The 13,967-nt window shown below is 41.8% G+C and overlaps 1 long non-coding RNA gene across 3 annotated transcripts; it reads right to left on the bottom strand.

The window, feature by feature from the left end:
• Nucleotides 1-1,775: 1,775 nt before the first annotated feature.
• LOC132209383 (uncharacterized) lies at nucleotides 1,776-13,902 on the bottom strand. Of its 3 annotated transcripts, none has more exons than XR_009445473.1 (3): nucleotides 13,799-13,902; nucleotides 13,620-13,663; nucleotides 1,776-12,845 (listed from the first exon to the last, which is right to left on the bottom strand). It is a non-coding gene; the product is annotated as an uncharacterized LOC132209383 (long non-coding RNA). The 3 variants fall into 3 exon arrangements; XR_009445472.1 differs by having other exon boundaries at nucleotides 1,776-8,796; nucleotides 12,704-12,845; nucleotides 13,620-13,849; XR_009445474.1 differs by lacking the exon at nucleotides 13,620-13,663 and having other exon boundaries at nucleotides 13,799-13,863.
• Between the last annotated feature and the right edge of the window lie 65 nt (nucleotides 13,903-13,967).

Genomic DNA, 13,967 nt, shown 5'->3' with positions numbered 1-13,967 from the left:
CATCATCCTGACTTGTTTGAATCCAGTGCAGGATGAACAGCAATTTCCTCCAATTAAACACTGAGACAGCTTCTACACTGACTGCAACCTTCTGTCTAGTAACTGTGTGAAGCTGAACCAGACTGTTCACAACTCTGATGAAATACTTCACACTAAGATGAGCTTTCTCCTGCATCATCACCAAACTAACTGTTTCTATCTCAGTAACATCACCTGACTCCATCCACATCTCAGCTCATCTGCTGCTGAAACCCTATCCATTCTTTGTTACTTCTAGATTTAACTACTCTAACACAGACCGGTCCCCCACATTCAACCTTCCTGTAATGTTGGAGTGATTCAAATCTCTGCTGTCTCATTTCGAGTGTTATTGGCCCAAAGTGCATCACAGGTGCTAAAAAGATACATCAACAGATCTGTTAAAAGACTATCCAATTTAGCATCGTGATAGTACCATACAGCATGATAAGTTTTTCTCAAAGTTAGAATGGGACCTACTTTCCACAGGACTATGCAGTGGTTACTCTCACGGATTGCTGTTCTGGATGAATGCTGAGGATGAGACAACATAGGTTTTCCCCTCCCTCTCTCGCACTGTTCTTCCTCATCCCTGTTGTACCATTTTGTTTCTATGTCTCCTGTACACTCAAACATGTCTGTGTAGCTCCTTGAAAAGATAACTTTAATAAAACTTCAAGTATATTCTTTTTTGCTTCATGCAGCAAGTCATATGTGTATTGTCTCCTCTTTTCTTGCACTCGCAAAATCCTGCTGAGAAGAAAATGCCAGTTGCTGAAGGAACATTCGCAACAGTGGGATTCAAACCCACATCAATGAAAAGACTGGAGTCTTAATTCAGCACCTTAGACTGTTCAGCCACAGTAACTGACAAGTCGTGGTCATCCTTATTGTCTTCAATGATGATGTCGCTGCACCAAATTTTAGTCATGGAGCAGGAGAGGCCTCGAGACTGCATTACCATTTCTTAAATCTCTAACAACCTCAACCTCAACACCATTTTTGCCTCAAATCCCTGCAGAGTCTCCAATTTCTCTCAGGTTACCTCTCAAGCTTTTCTCTTCTCAAGAAAAGAACTTCTTGCTGTTTAACAGAAAGTGTGAAAGAAACATAGGAGGTCTGGCAATGAGACAAGTGAAATCATGTTAGTTTCAAGATATTTGCACTATTTCTTTCTCTCCGCAGGAATGGCTTCACTAACATCCTACATAATTGTTAAAAATTGTAACAACTATGTAGCAATTAAAGCTAAAATTCGATCTTCTCTCTTAATCATTTGCAGCACCCACAGAGGACTTTAGACCCATTTCTGTCCTTTTCCATACCCATCCTGAATCGAAAAGAGCGAAAATAACAGACCTGCTGAATTTATCCAGCACATTTTCTGGACATTTTGGGTTTCTAAATTAATTCCCTCAATGTGTCAAATGTCTTAAATGCTTGCTCACAAGGTCTTGGTATTTGCTATTTAAATAGTGCACTGTGAACACTTCAATCATCCATTTTATATGAAACAAGCACACAGTAACTGAACCGTCTTCACGCAAAAATACAAAAATGTATTTCCTTTCTCATCTTTTAAGCCCGTTTGGTTTTTTGTACCATTTAATATGAAGTCTTACAACTGCACCAGAAACCTCTGGTTAAAAAGATTCTGAAAATGTAGTCCGTAACATGAGAATTGGCAAAAGTTGTTGACACACAGAAGAAAGAAAATGTTGTGTGAGATTCAGCAAATAAAGGAACATTTCTTAGACTGTAGCTGAAAAAAATTGGTTTATTGAAACAGACTTTTTCACCATTCGACCGAGTGACTGGAGTTATACAGGGCACTTAAAGATGAGGGCAACAACATCACAAAATTAATTTTGAATGTTAAATCCTGGAGCAAGTACTGAAAATGGATTGCAATGTGAATGAGAAGAATACATTGGAACCTTGGGATTTTCTAAAGCAGTTACCTTTTACTTCCTTGGACTGCAGCGGCGTCAGTGAAAAACCCATTTGTCACCTTATAAAGCAGGATTTGAACATTGACTGTGGAAGGCCAAGTTAACTCAGTTGTTGGAACATACGCTGTTTAAGTGCAGAGTTGTGAGTACGAGCCCAACACTGGGCACCACCTGTTTATTTAGTATTTTCCCTTTGCAAATTCCCTTCCTCCAGCTATTCTTGATGACCCTTACATCCCATGAATCAGCTTAGCGAATCTCTTTTGCACCGCATTCAACGCCAGCATATCCTTTCTTAAATACGAGTAGCTAAACCAATATGGCTTCACCAACATCCAATACAGTTGTTACAAGATGTCCCGATCCTCAAAACACTAACACCTCGCAGTTAAGGCCAAAATTCCATTTACTTTCTTCATAACTTCAGCATCAGTTTAGGACTTTAGACCCATCCTTGCCCTTTTCCACACAAATCCTGAATCGAATAGTTATAATAACTGCCTGCAAAATGCTATCCCACTGAAACTTCAACCACTTGCTCAACTTTGTAACCTAAAGTCAAGTCCAGGACCTTCCCCTTCCTTGTTGGGACTTCTACTTAATGGCTGAAAAAATGCTCTCCTGGATGTATTTTAAAAATTCTGATAAATCCTTCACATTATGACGACTCCATTAATGTTGAGGAAGTTGAAAGTCTCTGCTACCATAATCCTGCTACTTCTACACTTTCTCAAAATCTGTCTCCTTATTTATTTAAAGGGGTTTTCAAAAATGTCACCTGTCCTTATTGCTGTATAGATTCCCGAAGCAAAATAACAATATCTCCTCCTCCTTTAACACCTCCACTGCCTTGCATGAAGGCCCTGTATCCTGGAATACTGAGCTGCTAACCATGTCCAAGTGACAGCAATGGCTTTATGACCCCACTAATTTGTATCCTCAAATCATCTGCCTTATTCATCTGACTCCAAGCATTAAATACCATTCACCCTTGGCAAACTCGCTTATATCTTAATTGCCCAATGACAATGCCTTCCAGACTCTCTTGTTTCTTCTCTTTTTGGCCATTATTATTTTGAACATTCTCTGGATTTCAGCCCACTGCTAAACTTTTTACATGACCCCCAACAGTACTGGAAACCCACCCCCACCCCCCACAAGGATGCAGTTCCCATTCCAGTTTAGGTGTAACCACTGTGTGTAATTCTACTCTTCCTGCTGAAGGACGGATGTTGTAAAACTGCAAAAGGTTCAGAAAAGAATTGTAATGGTTATTATTGTAATAGTGTACCATTAATACACTAAGTTGCAAGCATTTTGGGATGACTCGGTTCCCAGTTGCTCATATGAAATGTACTGACTGTCATTGAGTGAAAAATAAAAACCACAGGTTCCTCGCACTTGTTGGAGGTGAGGATAGAGGAGATAGGCTCTCCATCTCCCCTTTCAAAATAAATTAGTCTGCTTTTGAAATAAAGATCGAATGCACAGTAGTTTTAATAAAATTTATATCATTTTTTCTCCCAACTAGGTAACCAGACATGTGGTGTTTTCAAACATCATGAGAAACAAGCCCAGATAACATGACTTGGATACAGATAATACGAGCAACAAAAATTCCTACAGATTCTTGGGAACTCATTGGTGGTTAACCACAGTGGCTCAGCGGTTAGCACTGCTGCCTCACAGTGCCAGAGACCTGGATTTGATTCCACCCTTGGGCAACCGAGCATGTGGTTGTTGGCATATTCTCCCTGTGGCTGCGTGGGTTTCCTCTCGGTGCTCTGGTTTCCTCCCATGTGCTGGTTAGTGGATTCGCCAAGCTAAATTGCCCAGAGTGTTCAGTGATGCATACATTTGGTGGGCTACGGGGAGATGTGTCTGGGTGGGATGCTCTGAGGTTTTGTGTGGAATTCTTGGGCCGAAGGGCCTGTTTCCATACTGTAGGAATACTCCGAATTCTATGAAAACCCGTCCTAATGAACTAGGGAATCCCTTTTCACACACTGTGTGGGTGGATTGTCTTTACCCAGTGTGAATGTGTTGATATACAGCAATAAAACGTTATCATTTTCAAAACCTACTCTACAGTTACGTATTTGTTATTGAGATTAATGCGAAAGGATTAATAAATTAAACGCCATTTATTTCAATGCCAGAGGCCTAACAGCTAAGGCAGAGGAACTCAGGGCAAGATTGGAAACATGAAACTGGGTTATCATTGCAATTACAGAGGCAAGGCTCAAAGATGGACAGGGCTGCCAGCTTAATGTTCTAAGATATAGTTCCTATAGAAAGGATAGAAAGTCGAAGGGGGAGGGGGAAGCAAAGCAAGAGAGGAGGGAAAAGTGGCATTTTTGAGCAAGGATAACATTATGGCGTTACTTAGGCAGGATATATCTGAGAATACATCCAGGGAAGTTATTTGGGTGAAACTGAGAAATAAGAAAGGGATGATCACCTTATTGGGATTATACTATAGCCACCCCCAATAGTCAGCAGGAATCTGACAAATAATTTTGAAAGAAGTTATCTGTAAGAATAACAGGGTGGTGATGGAAGGGATTTTAACTTTCCAAACAGACTGGGAATTCCATGGTCTAAAAGGCTTGGATGGAGCGGAGTTTGCTGAGAGTGTACAGGAAAATGTTCTGATTCAGTATGTGATGTACCGACTACAGAAGGTGCAAAACTTGACCTGCTCTTGGCAAATAAAGCAGGACAGGTGACTAGGGTATCAGCAGGGGAGGACTTTGGGGCCAGTGACCATAATTCTATTAGTTTTAAAATAGTGATGGAAAAGAGTAGACCGGATCTGAAAGTTAAAGCTCTATATTGGGGGAAGGCCAATTTTAATGGTATTACACAAGAGCTTTCAAAAGTTGATTGGGGCAGATGTTTGCAGGTAAAAAAGAAAGGTTAGAAAGTGGGAAGCCTTCAAAAAAAAGAAATAACGAGAGTTCAGGGACAGTATACTCCTGTTCGGGTGAAGGACAATGCTGGTAGGTATAGGGAATTCTGGATGACTAGAGAAATCAAGGTTTTGGTCAAGAAAAAGGAGGAAGGACAAGTCAGGTATAGACAGCAGAGATTGAGTGAATGCTTACAAGAGTATAATGACAATAGTATACTTAAGAGGGAAATTAGTAGGGCAAAAAGGGAACATGAGGTAACTTAGGCAAATAGTATTAAGGAAAATCCAGTGGGATTCTACAAATAGATTAAGAACAAAAAGGATAACTATGGGGAGATAGGGCCCCTTAAAAAGCAGCAATGCCTCCTATGTGTGGAATTGCAAGAAATGGGGAATATAATAAAACAAGTATTATGCATCAGTATTTACTACAGAAAAGGATATGGAAGATATAGACTGTGGGGAAATAAATAGCAACATCGTGAAAATTATCCATATTACAGAGGTAGTGATGCTTTAAACGCATAAAAGCGGATAAATTCCTGGGACCTGATCAGGCGTATCCGAGAACTCGGAGGGAAGCTAGGCAAGTGATTGCTGGGCCCCTTGCTGAGATATTTGTGTCATCGATATCCACAGGTGAGGGACCAGAAGTTGGCTAATGTGGTGCCACTATTTAAGAAAGGTGGTAAGGAAAAGCCAGGGAACTATAGGCCAGTGAGCCTGATATTAGTGGTGGGAAAGTCGTTCTAGGAATCCTGAGGGATAGTACTTGAAATATTTGGAAAGGGAGGGACTGATTAGGGATAATCAACATGGCTGTGTGTGTAGGAAATCATGTCTCACTGACTTGATTTTTTTTTGATGGAGGAACAAAGAGGATTGAATAGCGCAAAGAGGTGGATGTATTCTATATGGATGTCACTAAGGCGTTTGACAAGGTTCCTCATGGTAGACTGATGAGCAAGGTCAGATCACATGGAATACAGAGAGAACCAGTCATTTGGAAACAGATCTGACTTGAAGGTAGAAGACGGAGTGCTGGTGGAGGGTTGCTTTGTAGACTGGAGGCCTGTGACCAGTGGTGTGCTGCAAGGATCAGAGCTGGGTCCACTCCATTTTGTCATTTATAAAGATGATTTGGATGTGAATGTACGAGTTATAGCTACTAAGTACCAATCCTTGCAGCATACTGCAGGTCAAACGCCTTTCCAAATGGCCAGCTCTCCCTGGATTCCATGTGATCTAACCTTGTTAATCAGTCGACCATGCGGAATATCGAAAACATCCACCGCTCTGCCATCAATCTTGTTTCTAACTTCTTCAAAAAAACTCAATCAAGTTAGTAAGACATAATTTCCTATGGACAAAGCCATGTCGACTATTCCCCATTCAGTCCACGCTTTCCAAATATATGTAAATCCTATCCCTCAGAATTCCCTCCAACAACTTACCCACAGCTGACGTCAGGCTCACCAAAAGTTTATTGTTCCCTGGTTTTCTGTTACCACCTTTCTTAAACAATGGCACCAGATTAGCCAACCTCCAGTGTAACAGCTCACCTATGACTGTCAATGGTGCAAATATCTGAGCAAGGGGCCCAATTGCAAGCCTAGCTTCCCGCAAAGTTCGAGAATACACCTGAAGAGGTCCTGGGGATTTATCCACCTTTATGGTCTGTAAGGCATCCAGCACCACCTCCTCCACAACATGGAACTTTTCAAGATACACATTCATTTCTCTAAGTTCTTTAGCTTTTGTATCCTTGATCACAGTAAATACTGATGTAAAATACTTTTTTGTATCTCACCCAACTCGTGCATTCCCACACATAGGCGGTCTTACTGTGCTTTTAAGGAGCATAGTAGTGTCAAAATTGGCCTTAGTCTCATTTAAAACTTTGACTCTTAGACCAAAGTCTATCCTTTTCCATAATTATTTTAAAACTAATAGAGATACAATCATAGGCCCCAAAATATTCTCGCCCCTGCTGACCCCTCAGTCACCTGCCCTACCTTATTTCCCAAGAGAAGATCAAGTTTTGAGCAGGGACTAATGACACCAGTACAAACAGCCCAAAGATCAAAGTTCATTCCTTGATTTAAGGGCAAAATCCTTCAAATGTGGTTGTGGTGAACTTGCTGGTGTGTTAACAGTTGGGATGATTGAGTGAATCCCTTTCCACACATAGAACAAGTGAATGGTCTGTCCCCAGAGTGAACTCGCTGGTGTCTCAGCAGGTTGGTTGAGTGAGCGAGCAAATCCCTTCCCATACTCGGAACATGTGAACAGTCTCTCCCCACTGTGAACTCGGTGTTTCAGCAGGTTGCTTGACTGAGTGAATCCCAGCCCACAATCAGAGCAAATGAACGGTTTCTCCCCAGTGTGACTGCGTTGGTGCATTTCCAGCTGGGATGGGTAAATAAATCCCTTCCCACAATCCCCACATTTCCACAGTCTCTCCCAAGTGTGACTGCGCTGGTGTTTGGGCATTTCAGATGAATCTTCAAAGACTCTTCGACACACAGACAATACGCATTTCTCCCTGGTGTGAACAGTGCTTCTTCCTTTAATGTTCAAAATCCTGAGATAATTAGGTTATGACAAACAGATTGAGTGTCAGATCTGGATGTGGTTTTGTTTGATTTCTCTGAATGCAATCAAAATTTCAAACTGAAGAAAAAAAAGAAACGTAGAGAGAGAGAGAGAGAGAGAGAGAAACCAGAAGAACACACACAAAGATTGTGAAACTCAGAAATTAATCTGGTCAATTGTGGATGCAACACTGAGGGGCACTGCTGGATTATCAGTAAAACTGAACTGGTTCATTTAATGTCCTTCAGGGAAAGGAAACAGTCAGCGTTTGCCCAAAACTACAAAAAGAGATAGAGTTTGGACAGACATGAAGGGCAGGCATTTTATACATCTGAAAATGAATCCAATTCCTGTTTTCTCCCCATACCCTCTGATGCTTCTGAAGGACTAAGAATACACAGCAAAATACCCGAAATCTGGAATAAAAACAGAAAAAGATGGAGATACACAGTAGATCTGGCAGCATCTGAAATGTTAATAGATGCAGGAACCATTGCAATCTTGAAGAAGTGTTGAGATGATCATCCACTGCACCATAATATAGGTTACACACCGAGTGCCAGAAAACGGGCCTAGCTTAAATAGGTGCTTGATGGCCAGCACCGATACAATGGGGACAGTGTGTTCAACAATTGTACCCGACTGTCTGACCCCATTTAGTTCCGTGTTTCTCTCCTATTCTCTTTTAGGAAACAGGCAGCAGCAAGTAGTGAAGAATGCAAATGATATTTCGGCCTTCATTGTGACAGGATTCGAGTACAGGAGGAGGGATGTCTTTCTATAAGGGCCTTGGTGAGACCACACCTGCAGTAGTGTGCACCTTTGTTCTCCTTTCCAAAGGAAGGATGGTCTGGCTACTGAATGATCGCAAAGAAGGTTCACCAGACCAATTCCTGGGATCACAGGACTGATGTATGAAAAGAGATTTGATCTTGATTAATCCTTCTTTCTTTTAATCTTTCAGCCACCGACAACATCATGAACTAATTTCACGTCCCATTTGCTGATTTGAGTCTTTTACTGCTAAAGGTATACTTTGGTTCCCATTCCCCTGTCATACGAGTTTAAATCCTCACCAGTGGAACTAGCAAAAGCATCAACAAGAATATCTGTCCCAGCTCTGCCCAGGACAATTGTTCAAGCTTGTGCATGTCCCACCTTCCCCAGAAACAAACAAACAGTCTCAATGCCTCAGGAATCCAAATCTTTTTAAGTTATAGCTCCAGCCATGCACTCATCTCATCTGTCCTCTTATGCTTTTACTAGCATGTGCATTGTAGCAGCTCACACTGTTACGGGATTAGATCACGAAAGGTCCTGTGGGGATATAAAAGAGTCCTGTTGAGAAGGAACATTAGGGAATTTACTTGGGTTTCTGTTAACAGGCAGTTCAAAACACATAAGCATTTTAACAAGAGGCAGTGTTTAAAGGCCCGGTTCAGCCACAATCACAAGTTTGTTACTTAATGAAAAGTAGAAGCAAAAGTCTGATCCTACAGCATTCTGAACTGTTTAGGTAATTGTAACCAGAAATGCAAACAACCAATTAACGTGAAACGGTTAGCTAAATTCCTTGAGCAAATGTTTGTCAGCAATAAAAGCAGCTCACTGCATCATTATGGAAGGCAAAGCAATAAACGGTGTAAACACAACCTCTAAAAGACCAACAACATAGGAAGGGGCAAAGGAAGATTATAAAGAGAGAAGTCAGGGCTGCAGAGAGATAAAACAATTGAAATGTAGATACGGATAATTTGAACAAATTCTTACATCCAAAGATCAACGGAAGAGTGACAAAGATAGATTACAAAATCCAAAGTGAAGATATGGTTAGTGCCTTAGTTATTTGTGAAATCTAAACAAGTTCTGTTTAACAGCTTGGTAAAGTTCTAAAGTGACTGAATTTCACCCTCGGTGGAGTTTGAATAGATGCTCTTTATTAAAACAAGAAAGTAATAATGGAAAGCGCTTAGAGTAGAAAATGAAACTTCACTTTAAAAATCATTTGCAGCATACAAATTGTTGGGGTTGTAAACTGCAGCAGCAAGTCAGAAACACTGTTTGATCTTTTAAGCTGAAGTGACAGAGGGATTTTTCCACAATTTGTCAACTGTATTACAAAATTGTAGTTACTTTATATCAGAGTTGAGTTTAAAAGACTTTATCACAATTCCTAACAATCCACACTACAGTTAGTAGAGAATTTGGAAAAGTTCTTAGTGATAAGCTACTATTTTGGTTTTTGGCAAAAAAATGTGGTGCAGCTGGCAAATGTCTGAGGAGGAATATAACTGCCAAAGCATTGTAAGGTCCCAAAGACAGACGAAGTAGTTTTCGAGCTAACCTCAGGAGATTATAGAAGGGTTTAGGACTGAACATAGTGTTGTCCACGATTGTTTGAACATAGGACATAGAACATTACAGCACAGTACAGGCCCTTCGGCCCTTGATGTTTTGCCGACCTGTCATACCGATCTCAAGCCCGTCTAACCTACACTATTCCATGTACGTCCATATGCTTATCCAATGACACCCTAAATGTACCTAAAGTTGGCAAATCTACTAGCGTTGCAGGCAAAGCGTTCCATTCCCTTACTACTCTCTGAGTAAAGAAACTACCTCTGGCATCTGTCCTATATCTTTCACCCCTCAATTTAAAGCTATGCCCCCTCGTACTCGCCGTCACCATCCTAGGAAAGTGGTTTGCTTACTGGATTGGGTATATTGATTTGGGGTGTGTGGCTAACAATGACAACAATATTGCATGTAAATAACATCTAGCGAATGGAATAAAAATATCACAATCAGCCAGGGAAAGTCTGAATGTCATTGTCCACTCTTCCAATCTGAGCTGTATTTAAGAGGGGAATTAGGCCTCATGTGAAAGCCAGGTTTGGAGTGGACTCTGGCCTCTCCCACACATGTGGTAACAGAGCTCTGAATAAAGGTCACTCGTACAACTGAACACAACACAAACTTCTCCCGACAACAATGTGGCACTGGGTGTAAGCTTGACAATACTATATTTGAGATCTCGTATTTTAGTGTATCTCTTAACTTCCTATCTTCAGCTTTCAGGTCCTCCTCCCTTGGTTTTCCTATGTCACTGGTACAATCGGATGTTCATCCTCCCACTCCAGAATGTCCTGAAGCTGCTCCATGTCATTGCTAATCCTGGCACCAGGGAGGCAACATACCATCCTGGATTCATGTCTCTCTCTATCCCTTACTATTGAATCCCCTGTCTCTACAGTCATATTTATCGTTTCCCTCCCCTTCTATGCAGCGGAGTTACTCCGAGTGCCATGAACCTGACTGATGCTGCTTCCCGAGTGGCCACCCCAACATCCCCCACCTCTCTCCCCCACCCCCAACCCCCCAACCGAACAGTACCCAAAACAGTATATCTATTTGAGGGAGATGACTCTAGCACTTCCTTTCTGAGCCTTTTACTTGTCTGATAGTCACCCATTCTCTTGCTGTCTGTGTAATCTTCACCTGCTGCGTGACCAGTCTGTTGAGAATGCGACCACAACCTTCTCAGTTACCATGGATGCTCCATACTGACTGCACCCACAGCTCAAGCTCTGAAAAGCAGTTAACCAGTAGCTGCAGATGGACACACTTCCTGCACAAATAGCCAATAGGGACACTGGTAATGTCCCAGAGTTTAATGCGGAAAACTGTGAGGTGATTCACATTGGAAGGAGTAACAGGAATACAGAGTACTGGGCTAATGGTAAGATTCTTGATAGTGTGGATGAGCAAAGAGATCTCGGTGTCCATGTACATAGATCCCTGAAAGTGTCCACAAGTTGATAGGGTTGTTAAGAAGGTGTACAATGTGTTCGTTTTTATTGATAGAGGGATTGCGTTTCAGAACCATGAGGTCATATTGCAGCGGTACGAAACTCTGGTGCGGCCGCACTCGGAGTTCTGGTCACCGCATTGCACGAAGGATGTGCAAGCATTGGAAAGGGTGCACAGGAGATTTACCAGAATGTTGCCTGGTATCGAGGGAAGGTCTTATGAGGAAAGGTTGAGGGACTTTAGGCTGTTTTCGTCAGAGAGAAGAAGGTTCAGAGGTGACCTAATAGAGACATACAAGATGATATGAGGATTAGATAGGGTGGGCACTGAGATCCTTTTTCCTCAGATGGAGCTGGCTAGCACGAGGGGATATAGCTTTAGATTGACGGGTCATAGATATCGGACAGATGTCAGAGGTAGGTTCTTTACTCAGGGTAATAAGGGCGTGCAATGCCCTGCCTGCAACAGTAGTAGACTCGCCAAGTTTAAGGGCATTTAAGTGGTCTTTGGATAAACATATGGATGATAATGGAATAGTGTGGGTTAAATGGGCTTCAGTGTGGTTTCACAGGTCGACACAACATCAAGAGCCTATGTTCTATTGTGCAAGAGGAGCACACCACAGATGTGATGTCTTCTGTTATGACTTCTCTCCAGATTAAGCCAGTTTCTGCCTTAAAAAGAATTTAATTAAGCTAGGTCCTCCCCCTTCATTTCAAACATTACTATTATAAACCTAAAGCCCCTAACTTTATTTAAGCTAATATATACTTTAAAAACTGTAAGAAAATTCTTTACGATATCAAATATCAATTGGCTGTTTCCATTAGGACTGAGAGACTTTCTGAACTGCCCAAACTGAGACTGAGCATCACACTCAATCTTTCAGTTTCACTTTCTGTTTCACCCAACTCCAAAGCACTCTCATTTAGCCAAGCAGCACTCACAGTGCAGCCTTTTCATTTTCATTGTCTGCTCACACCCACTCTGATCTCAGCCTCCCATACTGTTTCAATGCAGCTCAATGGAAGCTCAGGGAACAGCATCTTCACGTTAAATGCAATAATTTATAAACCTCAGGAATCAACACAGACTTCAGCAGTTTCAGGATCAATGGAGTTGTCAGGAAATGGAAGATTCCACCTGGAGGGGTGCTGGAATTTGTGCCCATCAGGAATTTTAAAAGGAAGTTTGCAGGTATTCAAGAATGAAAAATGTATAGACTAAAATCATGAAGTGGGCGAATGGGACTAAATATGACAGTTCTTTCAAAGAGACGAGGTGTTGTTTGGACAAATCTACCCCTCTCAGGCCAATATCTCCTTTCTCAGCTGCAGGGTATAGAACTGAACACTTATCCCAGAGGTGATCAAACCAAAAATTTGAATATCCTGCTTTCAAGTTACAAACTTACCAGGAGTATTCTCCCACGCATAGAATGGTTAAACCTCTTTCCTTTCACTGTTAAGTGTCAATGATACTCAGATCCTGATCACTCCGCTTAATGGAGAACTTGCATTGGGATCCTGGTCTGCAAATTATTCTCAATAAATATCCTGTAAAGCAAATCCACAAGAGACAAATAACGGTCAGGCCTGGACAGAAATCCAGAAAACACAAGATTGTCTGGAAAAGGCAAACATTTCTCTTGGTTTCTGTTAGTTATGTATAAATCCTCCTCTTAAAAGCACCCTGCTCCCCCACACAGAAAGATGCAGAGGTAAAATACACCCATTATTAGAGACTGAGGAAGTCAGACATTAATAAATTTGACCAGGGAGCACAAGGGGACTCAGAGCACTTTCAGTGATTTGATCCCAATCATATGAATACTGGGCAAACGGATATGCTTTAATAGATCATAATATTTAAAGCAGGACTTCCTACAGTGAGAGTGCAACAGGTAACATGAAGTTCTAAGCAAGGATTAGCGGATCCGAAACGTTATTTTTTTTCCTTTCACAGATGCTACCAAACCTACTGAGCTTTTCCAGCAACTTTGTTTTTGAACATGCAGTTCTGAACACGTTTTCGACATTTCTCCTCCATTAAATATCTAACGTATAACTTGCAGCAATTTATACTGCCTGAAGCCAGTACTCCGCCAGCGTCAAAGGTCCTTCCCAGGAAATACACGCCGTGTCTCAGTCTGGGAAAGAAGTCCAGAAAAACAAAAACAAAAACAAAAACAAACATTTCTCTTGTCCTAATCTCCCCTCCCAAGCAAGAAAGGCTGCGCTTGCGTTCCACTACAGGTTGCCACCTATAAATATGGCGATCCGGCATGAGTCCCGAAGATCACTGCCCCTAATAAAGATGGTGGCAATTACCTCTGCCTATCGCAGCCTCAGGTCCGTAGCAGTTTTTCCGTTTGCTGCAAAACACGGGACCGGCATGTTAAAATTTGTTTTCTGACATGCATCAACGGCTAATAAAGCCTCTCAGTCAATACCGAAAGTATTTCCCTCCCGTTTTTTTGCAGCTTTCCTTTTTATCCCGTGTACTGTACCTTCGGCAAGCAGCTAACCCTCATTCGCAGAGATATTGCGCCCGCGGACAGAGGCGATCACATGATTTTCACACAGACAAACATCTCACTCGCTCTGATTGGCTGGAGGGTAGGCCGCTTCCATTGGCCCCGCCCCGTGCTCCGATTGAACCAAAGCTGACATCGCTCA

Source organism: Stegostoma tigrinum, unplaced genomic scaffold (assembly GCF_030684315.1).
Source record: "Stegostoma tigrinum isolate sSteTig4 unplaced genomic scaffold, sSteTig4.hap1 scaffold_90, whole genome shotgun sequence".
In the NCBI taxonomy this organism is placed as follows: Eukaryota; Metazoa; Chordata; class Chondrichthyes; order Orectolobiformes; family Stegostomatidae; genus Stegostoma; species Stegostoma tigrinum.
The sequence above is the reverse complement of the archived record's forward strand: the minus strand, read 5'-3'. Positions and strand labels throughout refer to the sequence as shown.